The sequence below is a fragment of the Dermochelys coriacea genome, chromosome 3 (genome assembly GCF_009764565.3).
Source record: "Dermochelys coriacea isolate rDerCor1 chromosome 3, rDerCor1.pri.v4, whole genome shotgun sequence".
In the NCBI taxonomy this organism is placed as follows: domain Eukaryota; kingdom Metazoa; phylum Chordata; order Testudines; family Dermochelyidae; genus Dermochelys; species Dermochelys coriacea.
This window is the reverse complement of record NC_050070.1, coordinates 203971781-203987941: the sequence shown is the minus strand read 5'-3', so window position 1 is coordinate 203987941 and position 16161 is coordinate 203971781. Positions and strand designations below refer to the sequence as shown.

Genomic DNA, 16161 nt, shown 5'->3' with positions numbered 1-16161 from the left:
CCCCAGGGAAATATGCAGTGGAGCATATGTTATGTTGTTTTGAAAAAAGAAGCAAGTGCCCTCAGCTAGGGCATGAGGCAGATGGTGGGGTATGCACTAGGCAGCATGGGGACAGGCTGACATTGTCGCCTTTCCATCAGGGCTGTGGGGCATGAGCCAGGGTCAGATTCGGTCCCCTGAGTACTCCTGTCTGCAGCTCTACCTGCTCTTCCCCCTTGGCTGCTGCAGCACAGCAGAGAGCAGGACGTAGCCCCTTAGCATCTTGTGGGAATATTCTGCATTAAAAAACCTTTGTCCTGTTGTTCCCTCTCCTCCCATTCTTTGTCCCGCACAAATGCACTCCGGGGCCACCTGTATTATTTATTTATTTATGTATTTATTTGGACAAGTAAACATACACAATGATGTACATTTCCCAGTGTACCAGGAGAAAAGCAAAGCAGACTCTCTAGCAGCACAGGCTGACCTAGAATACAAATCAGCATCCTGGTCCTCAGGAGAGACTTAAGCAAAGAGCCAAAGGAAGAAAGGAAAAGGGCAAAAGGAAAAATCAAAACTGCAGTTAAAACACGTGGCAGAAAGTAGAGGAGTGGAGTGAATTTCCCACAGATTTTATGCAGCCTTAACTAGCCACACTGAGTCTCATAAATAAAAAGGGAAGGGTAACCACCTGTCTGTATACAGTGCTATAAAATCCCTCCTGGCCAGAGGCAACATCCTGTTACCTGTAAAGGGTTAAGAAGCTCAGCTAACCTGGCGGGCACCTGACCCAAAGGCCCAATAAGGGAACAAGATACTTTCAAATCTTGGGGGGGGGGAAGGCTTTTGTTTGTGCTCTTTGTTTACATGTTTGTTCTCTCTTGGGACTGAGAGAGGCCAGACAGAAATCCATCTTCTCCAACCCATCCTAATCCAAGTCTCCAATATTGCAACCAGTATAGGTAAGCCAGGCATGGCAGATTAGTTTATCTTTTGTTTTATGTGAATTTTCCCTGTGTTAAGAGGGAGGTTTATTTCTGTTGTCTGTAACTTTAAGGTTTTGCCCAGTAGGAGATCCTCTGTGTTTTGAATCTGAATACCCTGTAAAGTATTTTCCATCCTGATTTTACAGAGGTGATTCTTTTACCTTTTCTTTAATTAAAATAATTCTTTTAAGATCCTGATTGATTTTTCATTGTTCTTAAAATCCAAGGTTTTGGGTCTGTGTTCACCCGTACAAATTGGTGAGGATTATTTTCAAGCCTTCCCCAGGAAAGGGAGTGTGTAGGGCTTGGGGGGATATTTTGGGGGAAGATGTCTCCAAGTGGTCTCTTTCCCTGTTCTTTGGTTAAAACGCTTGGTGGTGGCAGCATACGGTTCAAGGACAAGGCAAAGTTTGTACCTTGGGGAAGTTTTAACCTAAGCTGGTAAGAATAAGCTTAGGGGGTCTTTCATGCAGGTTCACATCTGCACCCTAGAGTTCAGAGTGAGGTAGGAACCCTGACACTGAGCATCAGCATTTATGCCATGTGCTAACTAACCTGTACTCTCCAAGCATCATCCTTGGGCTGGTAGCAGCATTTCATAGAATCATAGAATATCAGTGTTGGAAGGGACCTCAGGAGGTCATCTAGTCCAACCTCCTGCTCAAAGCAGGGCCAACCCCAACTAAATCATCCCAGCCAAGGCTTTGTCAAGCTGGGCCCTCCTTGGAACCCCCCCTCAGGTAGTTGAAAGCAGCTATCAAATCACACCCTCACTCTGCTCTTCTGCAGACTAAATAAGCACAGTTCCCTCAGCCTCTTCTCATAAGTCATGTGCCCTAGCCCCCTAATCATTTTCATTGCCCCCTGCTGGACTCTCTCCAATTTGTCCACATCCTTTCTGTAATGGGGGGCCCAAAACTGGATGCAATACTCCACATATGACCTCACCAGTGCTGAATAGAGGGGAAAAATCACTTCCCTCTATCTGCTGGCCATGCTCCTACTAATGCAGCCCAATATGCCGTTCACAAAGCACACTGCTGACTCATATCCATCTTCTGGTCCACTGTAATCCCCAGGTCCTTTTCTGCAGAACTGCTGCCTAGCCACTCGCTCCCTAGTCTGTAGCAATGCATGGGATTCTTCCATCCTAAGTGCAGGACTCTGCACTTGTCCTTGTTGAACCTCATCAGGTTTGTTTTGGCCCAATCCTCCAATTTGTCTAGGTCATTCTGGACCATATCCCTTCCCTCCAGCATATCTACCTCTCCCCGCAATTTAGTGTCATCTGCGAACGTGCTGAAGATGCAATCCATCCCATCATCCAGATTATTAATGAAGATGTTGAACAAAACCGGCCCCAGGACTGACCTCTGGAGCATTCCGCTTGATACCAGCTGCCAACTAGACATTAAGCTGTTAATCACTACCCATTGAGCCCAACCATCTAGCCAGTTTTCTATCCACTTTAGAGTATATTCATCCAATCCATACTTCTTTAAATTGCTAGCAAGAATACTGTGGGAGACCGTATCAAAAGCTTTGCTAACGTCAAGATATATCACGTCCACCACTTTCCCCATATCCACAGAGTCAGTTATCACATCATAGAAGGCAATCAGGTTGGTCAAGCATGACTTGCCCTTGGTGAATCCATGTTGAGTGTTCCTGATCACCTTCCTCTCCTCCAAGTGCTTCAGAATGGATTCCTTAAGGACCTGCTCCATGATTTTTCCAGGGGTGAGGCTGACCAGTCTGTAGTTCCCCGGATTCTCCTTCTTCCCTTTTTTTAAAGATGGGCACTATATTTGCCTTTTTCCAATAGTCCAGGACCTCCCCCGGTCACCACGAGTTTTCAAAGATAATGGCCAATAGCTCTGCAATCACATCAGCTAGCTCCCTCAGCGCCCTCGGATGCAGCACATCCAGCCCCATGGACTTGTGCTCATCCAGCTTTTCTAAATAGTCCTTAACCTGTTCTTTCACCACTGAGGGCTGCTCACCTCCTCCCCATACTATGCTGCCCAGTGCAGCAGTCTGGGAGATGACCTTGTCTGTGAAGACTGAGGCAAAAAAAGCATTGAGTACTTCAGCTTTTTCCATGCTGTCTGTCCCTAGGTTGTCTCCCCCATTCAGTAAGGGTCCCACACTTTCCCTAACCTCCTTCTTGTTGCTAACATACCTGTAGAAACCTTTCTTGTTACCCTTCACTCTTCACATCCCTTGCTAACTGCAACTCTAATTGCCTTCCTGATTACACCCCAGCATGCTTGAGCAATATTTTTATACTCTTTCCTAGTCATCTGTCCAAGTTTCCACTTCTTGTAAGCTCCTTTTTGTGTTTAAGCTCACTGAAGATTTCTCTGGTAAGCCAACCTGGTTGCCTGCCATATTTTCTATTATTTCTGCACATCAGGATGGTTTGTTCCTGCACCCTCAATAAGCCTTCTTGAAAATACAGCCAGCTCTCCTAGACTCCTTTCCCCCTCATATTAGCCTCCCATGGGATCCTGCCCATCAGTTCCCTGAGGGTGTCAAAGTCTGCTTTTTTGAAGTCCAGGGTCTGTATTCTGCTGCTTTCCTTTCTTCCTTTTGTCAGGTTCCTGAACTCAGCCATCTCATGGTCACTGCTGCCCAGATTGCCACCCACTTCTACTTCCCCTACCAATTCTTCCCTGTTTGTGAGCAGCAGGTCAAGAGAAGCACGGCCCCTAGTTGGTTCCTCCAGCACTTGCACCAGGAAGTTGTCCCCAACACTCTCCAAAAACTTCCTGGATTGTCTGTGCACCGCTGTATTGCTCTCCCAGAAGATGTCAGGGGGATTGAAGTCCCCAATAAGAACCAGGGCCTGTGATCTGGAAACATCTGCTAGTTGTCCGAAGAAAGCCTGGGGCCTACAGCGTTAAGAGCCTGAGCCTTTACTGCTGGAGCTAAAAGGCCACGCTCCTGAACTAAAGTCCATTCAAATCAATGAGATGTTCTACTGACTTCAGCAGTCTTTTATCAGGCCTGAAGTTGTAGCCATCTCGTAAACCTCTTATGTGGACTCGCCACTAGTGGGAGACAAAGAGCCACACTCTTCTAGCAATGGTGAAGCTGGCTCGGGGCTAGTGTGGACGTGTAAGTGTGGGTTGGTACAAGGATTCCTCCCCTGCCAGTTTCAGTTCCTGCTCCCTCCGGAGCACAAGCTAGGGTAGCTCATAACCCACAAAGGTGCCTAGTGCCTCTGCTCCCTTTCCACACCAGCCAATGGGGATGGCGAGCTACAGAGGAGCACATGCTGCACCCCTGTAGCAATAGTCGTGCCCCTCCTGCTTCCCTTAAGCAGGGACTCCAGAAGCATGACGCCCCCCCCCCCCCCCGGAGCTCCTGCTGGGGCAATGCAGCTCTACACCTATCCCAGCATAGGCCCAGGGCTTTAAAGGGAAAATTGAGCTCTCCTCCATGTGGGCTGGAGCTCACTGCAGGATCAGGGGCTTTAGTTTTTATGACATGCCAAACACCCACATGAGGAGGCATTTTATCCCCAGCTCAGCACATTGCAGTGTTTCCTGGTGCTATCATTAGGGTGACCAGATGTCCCGATTTTATAGGGACAGTCCCAATTTTTGGGTCTTTTTCTTATATAGTCTCCTATTACCCCCCACTCCCTGTCCTGATTTTTCACATTTGCTGTCTGGTCACCCTAGCTATCATCTTGCTTCTGAAGCAAGCTCTATTCAATTCAGATTTTTGCAGCACTGAAGCTCCAGCTGCAGTTGTTTTTGTTTTTGCTTTTATTTTTTCTCCCCTGCACAGCTTCTGATTAGTCTGACTGGAGATCATTATCTCTCCTTTGGCTGAGATAGGCTAAAGTTTTCAAATTCAAACTTTCAGGAGCAGGAGACGCAATGAACTTGGAGCTGACCTTTTACAAGGGGAGATCATTAAAACTGCTTAGATCCAGAGCCCCAGCTGGTTTGGCCTGGTGAACTGAGTGGGCTCTTTTCAATCAGACTCTCACTTCCAGCTGTCTTAGGGACCATGTGTACGGCAATGACTGTTTTTCTGGGTGAGTTTCTGAGTCGCTCTCCTACCTAGAATGCCTGCGGGTATATTTTCACACAACAGCTGAAATCTCACACTTCATGCTGTTACCTAGGTCTGTGGTGGAAATGTGGCTCTCATCTCAAATGCTTTCATTCTGCAGACAACGTTGTCAGAGCCAGCTACTCTCACACAGAGTAAGCCCACTGAAACTGCTGGAGGTACAGCAGGGATGAATTTGACCTACAATGCCGGCTGAGAGAGGATTGCTGTAATGGGAGAGGCCGTTGTCTAGTGAATTCAACATAGGACTGGGCATTGGGAGTCCTGTGCACAAAGCTGGGAAAGGTGAATTCCCCTTTCAGACCTAGAGTGGGTTTCAGTGTGATATTTTCCAGGGTGATTATAGGTGTAATTCACTTTAGTCCAGAGCAAGGAGTCCTTACATCACAAATAAGTCTAGTTATCTTCCTACCCAAAGAGTAGGAAAGGCCTGAGGGCTCAGACATTGTTGGTAATGCCAGATAGAAACTATCACACGGCCTGAATAAATGTTGTGGGCCAAATCCTCAGCTGGTATAAACCAAGGTAGTATCATTGAAGTCAACGGAGATAGGCCAGTAGACACCAGTTGAGGATCTGGCTGGTATTTCCAGTCCCCAATTCTACTTTTAAACCTACCCCTCTTATATTTCTTCATTCCATTGCAGAAAGCCTCAAAGACTCAAAAAGCATGATGTGCATAGGGGATTTTCTAGCACTAATAGGGCACCCCAAAGACTTTCCTTGAATTTGTGGGGTGTAGCCCAGATCCTTCACAGAGTGTTTTTGTAGCTGGGTCTCCATTACTCTTATGGCAGTAAAAAAGCAATAGGAAGAAAATCATTTGTTCCACTGAAGTGTGTGAGTACTGACATAAGGCAACAGATCTTTCAGAGCTGTGCTTAAAGTACAGAATTATATGTGACTACATATTCATCTCATTTTTTTAGAAAGTATATTTACCCAATAAAATGGTGCTAAATGGAATCATTATAGTCTGTTGCATATATATATATAATTCATAGATTCATAGATACTAAGGTCAGAAGGGACCATTCTGATCATCTAGTCTGACCTCCTGCACAGTGCAGGCCACGGAATCTCACCCACCACTCACTCCTATGAAAAACCTCACCCATGTCTGAGCTATTGAAGTCCTTAAATCATGGTTTAAAGACTTCAAGGAGCAGAGAAGCCTCCCTCAAGTCAACCATGCCCCATGCTACAGAGGAAGGCGAAAAACCTCCAGGGCCTCTCCAATCTGCCCTGGAGGAAAATTCCTTCCCGACCCCAAATATGGCGATCAGCTAAACCCTGAGCATATGGGCAAGATTCACCAGCCAGATACTACAGAAAATTCTTTCCTGGGTAACTCAGATCCCATCCATCTAATATCCCATCTCAGGGGATTTGGCCTATTTACCCTGAATATTTAAAGATCAATTACTTACCAAAATCCCATTATCCCATCATACCATCTCCTCCATAAACTTATCAAGTAGAATCTTAAAACCAGATAGATCTTTTGCCCCCACTGCTTCCCTTGGAAGGCTATTCCAAAACTTCACTCCTCTGATGGTTAAAAACCTTCATCTGATTTCAAGTCTAAACTTCCTGGTGGCCAGTTTATACCCATTTGTTCTTGTGTCCACATTGGTGCTGAGCTGAAATAATTCCTCTCCCTCTCCTGTATTTATCCCTCTGATATATTTATAGAGAGCAATCATATCTCCCCATAACCTTCTTTTAGTTAGGCTAAACAAGCCAAGCTCCTTAAGTCTCCTTTCATAAGACAAGTTTTCCATTCTTCGGATCATCCTAGTAGCCCTTCTCTGTACCTGCTCCAGCTTGAATTCATCCTTTTTAAACATGGGAGACCAGAACTGCACACAGTATTCTAGGTGAGGTCTCACCAGTGCCTTGTATAACGGTACTAAAACCTCCTTATCCCTACTGGAAATGCCTCTCCTGATGCATCCCAAAACCGCATTAGCTTTTTTCACAGCCATATCACATTGGCAGCTCATAGTCATCCTATGATCAACCAATACTCCAAGGTCCTTCTCCTCTTCCGTTACTTCTAATTGATGCGTCCCCAATTTATAACTAAAATTCTTGTTATTAATCCCTAAATGCATAACCTTACACTTCTCAGTATTAAATTTAATCCTATTACTATTACTCCAGTTTACAAGGTCATCCAGATCCTCCTGTATAATATCCCAATCCTTCTCTGAATTGGCAATACCTCCCAGCTTTGTATCGTCTGCAAACTTTATTAGCACACTCCCACTTTTTGTGCCAAGGTCAGTAATAAAAAGATTAAATAAGATTGGTCCCAAAACCGATCCCTGAGGAACTCCACTGATAACCTCCCTCCAGCCTGACAGTTCTCCTTTCAGTAGGACCCGTTGCAGTCTCCCCTTTAACCAATTCCTTATCCACCTTTTGATGTTCATATTGATCCCCATCTTCTCCAATTTAACTAATAATTCCCCATGTGGCACGGTATCAAATGCCTTACTGAAATCTAGGTAAATTAGATCCACTGCATTTCCTTTATCTAAAAAATCTGTTACCTTTTCAAAAAAGGAGATTAGGTTGGTTTGGCACGATCTACCTTTTGTAAAACCATGTTGTATTTTGTCCCATTTACCATTGACTTCAATGTCCTTAACTAATTTCTCCTTCAAAATTTTTTCCAGGACCTTGCATACTACAGATGTCAAACTAACTGGCCTGTAGTTACCCGATCACTTTTTTTCCCTTTCTTAAAAATAGGAACTATATTAGCAATTCTCCAATCATTCGGTACTACTCCTGAGTTTACAGATTTATTAAAAATTCTTGCTAATGGGCTTGCAATTTCAGGTGCCAATTCCTTTAATATTCTTGGATGAAGATTATCTGGGCTCCCCGATTTAGTCCCATTAAGCTGTTTCACTTTCGCTTCTACCTCAGATATGGTAATATCTACCTCCATATCCTCATTCCCATTTGTCATGCTACCATTATCCCTAAGATCCTCTTTAGCCTTATTAAAGACTGAGGCAAAGGATCTGTTTAGATATTGGGCCATGCCTAGATTATCTTTAACCTCCACTCCATCCTCAGTGTTAAGCGGCCCCACTTCTTCTTTCTTAGTTTTCTTCTTATTTATATGGCTATAGAACCTTTTACTATTGGTTTTAATTCCCTTTGCAAGGTCCAACTCTACTCGACTTTTAGCCTGTCTCACTTTATCCCTACATGTTCTGACCTCAATAAGGTAGCTTTCCTTGCTGATCCCTCCCATCTTCCACTCCCTGTATGCTTTCTGCTTCTTCTTAATCACCTCTCTAAGATGCTTGCTCATCCAGCTTGGTCTACAACTCCTTCCTATGAATTTTTTCCCCTTTCTTGGGATACAGGCTTCCGATAGCTTCTGCAGCTTTGATTTAAAGTAATCCCAGGCCTCCTCTACCTTTAGATCCATAAATTCTTCAGTCCAATCCACTTCCCTAACTAATTTCCTTAATTTTTGAAAGTCAGCCCTTTTGAAATCAAAAACCTTAGTTGCAGATTTATTTTTGTTAATCCTTCCATTTAGTTTGAACTGAATTAGCTCATGATCACTTGAGCCAAGATTGTCCCCTACAACCATTTCTTTTATGAGGTCCTCACTACGCACCAAAATTAAATCTAAAATGGCATCCCCTCTAGTCGGTTCAGCAACTACTTGATGAAGGAATCCATCAGCTATCGCATCTAGGAAAATCTGAGCCCTATTATTCCAATCATTATAGTCCGTTGCATATATATATATATATTTAGCTTAGGGAATTGGAATTAGCTTCTGTGAAGCTTCCAGGACACTAGCAATCACAGAACAATATTATTCTTATTGAATGAAGCCTTGTTGAAAGTTGAAACTCTATAAATATTTAAATAAACAATTTTTAGGTAAGCCAAGCTAGCCCCAGTCATTGTAAACATTAAGCAGAATCTACATTAGCAGGTAAAAGGCTTTGAGTTCACAGTGAGATGCAGTAAATGAGCTGTTTTATTGTCTAAAGGAGGATTGGTTAGCAGGATAAATGCAGTTGGTAAAGTAGTTCTGTTTAATGATAAATAGCACTTAGGTCGTTTTTCGGAAGCAATTTCCTTTCTTTGTATAGACTTCTCTATATAAAAATCAGTTTTCTCCACCAATTATCATATGAGTGGGACTGTGACCCTGCACATTTAGGCCCAGATATTCCTCAAAGTATTTAGGCTCCTAACTAGCATTGCCAATTTTGGATGGATGAATTCCTAGAGGTTTCGTCACATGACATAATCTTTCATTAAAGATTAATCTTTCATTCCTGGAGGTTCCTGGACAATCCTGGAGGTTGGCAATTCTACTCCTAACTTCCACTAAAGTATGTGTGTGTGAAAGCAATGGAGCTCAGGAGCTTAAATACCTTTGAGGCATATCTGGGCCTTAGTTTTCTGGGTATATGACTAAAATGGCTCCATGGGGCCAGAGTTTCACAAGTGCTCAACCTGTCTCTTTTGAAAATCTGGCCATGAGTATTATAATCAGTGCTTCTGCGAACTGAGCTCTTTTCGAAAACTGGCCCTGACTGCAGGTGGTGAACACTTGAAATTCTGGCCCTTTAGGCACAATCCGCTATAGGGGGCAGTCTGGAGACACACTGATCCAGTGGAAGCTCCTGATATAGTTGGGCCTGATTCTCCATTGCCCTGTCCCTTGTGCAATCATTAGTGCAAAGGGAGTGCAAACCACTAGTATTCCACACTCACTATACACAGGTGAGTGAAATGTGTAAATTACTTCACCTCTTTAATGCTCACTCCCCTCCCACTCTCTGAGAATGCTGGAAGCCATTGTGTCTCCCTGGGGCATTATGCACATACTTTCTCAGTATTGGGCAATTCCAGGCTCCATTGGGAAAATTTGCGGTGGGGAGTGGGCAAGGCAGACCTGCTGTCTTTATCCCAGGGAGGAGAGGTTCCAGCCATTAGCCATAAAATTCCACCCCCATTCCAGGAGCTGTGATCTGATGGGATTTCTCACTCTTCCCCATACAGAATTCCCCAGCAAGTTATTCCAGCTTGGCACTTGGGGAAGAGGCTTATGACTTTACACGTTATTCCACTATTCAAAGGGATATTTACAGGTGTTTAGCTTAATGATCAATTAAATCGACATGGCAGAGTCTGACTACTTTTCATCATCTTTCTAAACTGAAAATCCAATACACCACTCTCAGACTGCATCTGGGAAAGGAAAATCTACACAGATGCAAGAAGTGACAGTCCAGGTGCAAGGAAGACACTTCAAAAACCAGCTCATCTAATTCACCATTGTAGTATGCTAAAAATAATAAATTGTGTGATAACCTTATTAGGCAAATTAAATTTTACTTATGTGTGTGGGGGAGAAGGGAGCACGGAGAATCTATATTTTGTTTCAGGCCCAAGTCCTCTTTTCCATGAAAAACACACGGGTATAATTACAAGAGATGAGTTAGATTTAGTGCCTGAAGCAAACAAACCCGGCTGAGTTGCTGACAGGGAAGTACTTAAGAAGTGGCAGCATTTTTTAGTGTCAAACGTGCTGAGAATACAAAATGGAAAAAAATTATTCTCACTTCAGTAGGCCCCAAAGGGATTTCTTTTTTAAAGTACTGCAATGTAGTTAAGGCTTCCTGTGTCACCGGATGGTCTGAAAATGAGACCCTTTGGCATTGAGCTGATAGGGAATCGAGGTTGCAGGAGGTGGGACATTAGCACAATCCAGTGGATCCACTGGGATCCATGCTGACCTCAGGGAATCAGCTGAGTTTGGGGCTGTATCCCCTCCTTCTTTGTTTACCTGCTTCTTCTTCTTCATTTACTACAATATTTGTATTCCCATAGCACAGGGCCAGCCCTAGCCCAAATGGTGCCCCAGGCACCATGGTAATACAAATAATAAGTAATAATAATAACCAGGCAAGCATGGCCACTGTATCACCCTCTGAGAGGGTGCATTATATGTGCTGTATAGCATTTGGTCGACCCTGTTGATCAGTACAGGGTGAGGGCCCTAATCATGGTCCTTCCCACTTCTCATGCCTCCCCATGCCCTCTAAGGGTGTACCACTGGCAACGGAAACCTTGACCTGCAGTATCTGAATTCAGAGAAGTTCAAGGATCTATAGTGCATGTGTGTGACTGTGTGTGCAGTAGAGTCTTCTTCCCCATTGTATACCTGCTCAGGGCAGGGCACAGTAACGTGTGATTGTAACATGGGCAGATGTACCCATGTTAATTTTAATCATGCTAGCACAGGTAACAATAGCAGTGTAGATGTGGTGGCACAGGCTAACAACCAGAGTATGTACCCAGGGTCCCTGGAAGCCTTGTACTTGAGTTGATAATCCATGCTGAAGCCTGTGCCACCATGTCTACACTAGTGTGGTTACCTGTGAGATTAAAGATAACACGGGTATACCTTTGGTTCATCTCCTTAGCACCTCCATAATGCAAGGGATTATTTTATTCATGAATTGGGCTCAGGATTTTCATCCCATAAAAATAACTGACAGCCTGGCATAATCCTGCCTCCACATCTAATTGAAGGAAAACAAGGCCACAGAGCAGCCTGCTGAAATCTCTCAATACAAGATCAACTCAGAAGCAGACATGAAACTTCATTTAGCATCTTCTGAAATGTCAGCTTTTTAGGATGAGCCAAACGGTTATTTAAAAAACGCTTTTATATTTGAGATAATCCAATAGAATGAATACTGTTTATCCATAAAGTGACAGATTGTCACAGCATTATGTGGTGTGCATCGCAGTGAAATGAAAATTCTGACGCATCTGAAAAGCATGGGTAGGATGCACCATTCATTTCACTGGCAATGTGAAAAATTGCCACAGCCTGCTGTAATCCTTACTCTTTAATGCAGTCAAACCTCTTGGGAATAGTAACCTCAACTCAATGGAAAGCCACCCAACAGATACATGCCTGTGAAGGTTTTGGTGATGTGACATTTTTGGAAAATATGATCTTACTAAATCAATGTGTTTGCACTGCACTATCGAGGGGCATGTCACTTGCCAGTACAAGATATTTTTTTTTAAACTGTTGGGTCATTTTAATATGTGTTTGATATTCATACGGGATGAAATTCACTCCAGAGCTGGGATGAAAATCCTGAGCCCAATTCATGAATAAAATAATCCCTTGCATTATGGAGGTGCTAAGGAGATGAACCAAAGGTATACCCGTGTTATCTTTAATCTCACAGGTAACCACAGTAGTGTAGACATGGTGGCACAGGCTTCAGCATGGGTTATCAACTCAAGTACAAGGCTTCCAGGGACCTTGGGTACATACCTGAGTACAACCTCAACTCAATGGAAAGCCACCCAACAGATACATGCCTGTGAAGGTTTTGGTGATGTGACATTTTTGGAAAATATGATCTTACTAAATCAATGTGTGATTTAGTCAAATCAAAATATGATCTTGAATAATCCATCATGGAGAAATATTTGGATTATATGTTGTTGCCCAGGTTTTCCAGCACCAACCTAAATGTACTTCACATCATGTTTGTCCAAGACAGGATGATATTCTGTGTTAATTCAAACTGGGGTTAAATAACCCCATTTGACTCTGTTCCTAGTTCTGCTATAGACTTCTTGTGTGTCCTTTGGAAAGCTATGTGAATTTCATCGGACCAGATTCTGATCTCAGTAGCAACTCAGAGTTACTCTTGACATGTATTGATGTAACTGAGAACATTTATCCTTCTTGGGCTCCAGTTCCACATCTGTAAACTGAAGATACAAAACTTCCCTACCTCTGAGGAGTGCTGTGAAGATGGATCCTTTAATGTCTGTGGGGTGCTCAGATTCTGTGGGGAGGAGCGTGTTACAAAACCCTGTAAGTAAAAATAAAATATAAATAAATCCACTGCTAAAGCTGAATACAGGCTGCAGCCCCGCTTCCTCTGACTGCTACTGCAGCGTATGGACTGGAATAGCAGCCACTAAAACAGAGGGATTAGCTCACTGGACCTACATAAACCTAGATATTGTGAGCCTGTCCTAACCCCAGTGCCACCTTCTGCAGCATGAAACCATCTCTGTGGCTGTTCCACCAGCAATCCCCCATCAATGGGTCAAAAGTGGTGCAGGTGCCTTGTGTGGGTCTTGTGCTCTGGGGTGAATTTCATCCCGTATGAATATTAAACACATATTAAAATGACCCAACAGCTTAAAAAAAATATCTTGTACTGGCAAGTGACATGCCCCTCGATAGTGCAGTGCAAACACATGGATTTAGTAACTACACCGGGACAACCAAGAAGTGCCATCTAAATAAATGTGGAGGTCAAAGAGCACTTTCAAATGGCAATAGCAAATATTGTATTTAAATCCTTTTCTAATTAACTGTTGAAAATGGTAATTCACAAGTGTTCGTCTCACAGCATTGTCAGGGCCTGAGTCAATGAGATTCTTTCCCTAGATTTCCCACAGTCAATGAGCGATATTAGGGAACAGGGACATTGGGGTTACCTGAGGGGAGCATTGTTGCTTAACTGATACAGGAACTGCAAGACAGAGAGGAATGCTGCCCAAAGCTCAGACTGGATTGCAGTGTTAAAATCACCATAGATTTCCTTCTAAATAACAGCTAAGTAACTGCATTAGGTTGGATTCAGATTCCAAAGGAAACCACTTCGCACAAATTGCAAAGGGCATTATGGAGGCCCTCCACCTTGACTCTATAGTTAGAGCTACTTTCTGACACAGGATTAAAATAGGGCATAAATTCCTGGTTTTCTTTATGGCTATTCACTGTGAAATTTCATACAGTGTTATGTGTCCCTGTATCCTGCTTCATACCCTTTGAATTATCTATCTATCTAGCATCATCCGTAACAATTTGAAGAGGGAACTGTCTATTGTTCTAGGTTTCTATAGTGCCTAGCACAATGGGACCCCGTTCTCAATCTAGGCACTACTGTAGTAGAAATAATAAATAAGATAGTATAGAGTAGCTGGTGTTTGGGGACAATACATTGACTCATCTTCAGGAATATTGGCACTCAAACATAGGCTTCTGCAAACATGATTTGAAAAGAATAAATGCCTAATACAAAGAAATGGGAGCTAGCCCTATAAGATATAATGGAGGGGGGAAACAAAAAACAAACCCCAAACCTGGTCAGCAATATTTCTGCTCACCTGTTTCTAGCTGTATTCCAAATTTTTCTCTGCAGAGAGTTTGTTACGAGATTTTATACTTTACATTTCATGGAGGAATAATCAGACAAGGTGGGTCTGTTTAAGAAATTATTTAAAATCTCTTCTCTGTGGGTTTGTTTTGTCTCCCTAGATCATAACAACAAAAGAGTAAATAAGAGGCTGGTGTGGAGATAGATCATAAGAGATTTGTTTAGTATCATCTCTTGAGAAACCATGTGTGCCATTCACTCACTAGATGAAATAAGTAGCATGATGTCAGAACCTGATTGTTGTAAAAAGGACTCGTTTAGTAGCAGTTCATTCTGCACTGCAAAAGGGGAGCATGATCTTTGCCAAAGGCATGTTTTTTCCAAAGGCTAAGAAGTTGCAGCAATAGCTGTGCTATTGCCAGGATCCCAGAAACCTTTGATCAGAACTGAAGTAGAAATGTGTAAGTGCATGGGGGGGTTCCTTTGAAAACTATTTTACCCATCCCTCCCCACATGTATGCATGCAAGTAAATATATAGCCTACCCTGATAATGGGAACCTGGGAGTCAAGAAGATTCCACATCCTTTAGCCTGGAGAAAGGGGAAGGGGAGCTCTATTTCCACCCTGGGGGAGATTAGTGAAGGGAAGGAGATTCTACCTCTTGCTACCTTGAGAGGGGGCTAGGAGGCAGGGGAGAGGTAGGCCTGGGGGGAGGAGGGAGAAAGGGAGAGAGCTCTGGCTTCCCAGTTCTGGGAAGGGGGTAAATGGGATGAGCTAGGTAACGAGTTCTTTCTCTGGAGCCATGGAGTGGGGTGAGTAATAGGGAGGGAATGGGGGACAGAGAAAGAGGCTGTGGGGAGGGAAGAGAAGGGGAGGATATAAAGTCTCCCGTGTGTTGGAGTAGGAGGTAGGGAGGGAAGGGGACATCTGTGTGTGGCAGGGGGATGGGGTCTGTGTTGGAGTGGGGGTGGGTAGTAAGGGGAGGAGTCTGTGTGTGGTGGGGCAGTGAAGGGGGGGTCTGTGAGTGGCGGGGGGTGGAGGGGTGTCTGTGTGTCGTGGGGGGGTGAAGGGAGGGTCTGTGTGTGGCGAGGGGTTGAGGAGGGGTCTGTGTGTGGTGGGAGGTGAAGGAGGGGAGTGAAGGGGGGTCTGTGTGTGGCGGGGGAGTGAGGGGGGGTCTGTGTGTGGCGGGGGGGTGAAGGGGGGTCTGAAGGAGGGGAGTGAAGGGGGGTTCTGTGTGTGGCAGGGGGTGGAGGGGGGGTCTGTGTGTAGTGGGCGGTGAAGGAGGGGTCTGTGTGTGGCGGAGGGTTGAGGGGGGGGTCTGTGTGTGGTGGGCGAAGGAGGGGAGTGAAGGGGGGTCTGTGTGTGGTGGGGGGGTGGAGGGGGGGTCTGTGTGTGGCGGGGGGTGGAGGCGGGGGGTGGAGGGGTGTCTGTGTGTGGTGTGGGGGTGGAGGGGGGGTCTGTGTGTGGCGGGGGGTGGAGGCGGGGGGTGGAGGGGGGTCTGTGTGTGGCGGGGGAGTGAGGGGGGGTCTGTGTGTGGTGGGGGATGGAGGCGGGGGGTGGAGGGGGGTCTGTGTGTGGCGGGGGGGTTGAGGGGGGGTCTGTGTGTGGTGGGCGGTGAAGGAGGGGAGTGAAGGGGGGGTCTGTGTGTGGCGGGGGGTGGAGGCGGGGGGTGGAGGGGGGTCTGTGTGTGGTGGGGAGTGAGGGGGGGTCTGTGTGTGGCGGGGGGGGTGGAGGCGGGGGGCGGAGGGGGGTCTGTGTGTGGTGGGGGGTTAAGGGGGGTCTGTGTGTGGTGGGGGAGTGAGGGGGGGTCTGTGTGTGGTGGGGGGTGGAGGCGGGGGGGTGGAGGGGGGTCTGTGTGTGGTGGGGGAGTGAGGGGGGGTCTGTGTGTGGCGGGGGATGGAGG

General features: G+C 45.1%; 1 long non-coding RNA gene across 1 annotated transcript; it reads left to right on the top strand.

Moving 5' to 3' along the window:
* Positions 1–828: 828 nt before the first annotated feature.
* On the top strand, positions 829–10420 carry LOC122459189. The gene is made up of 3 exons (XR_006279701.1): positions 829–941; positions 5155–5339; positions 10110–10420. It is a non-coding gene; the product is annotated as an uncharacterized LOC122459189 (long non-coding RNA).
* The last annotated feature ends 5741 nt before the right edge of the window (positions 10421–16161 follow it).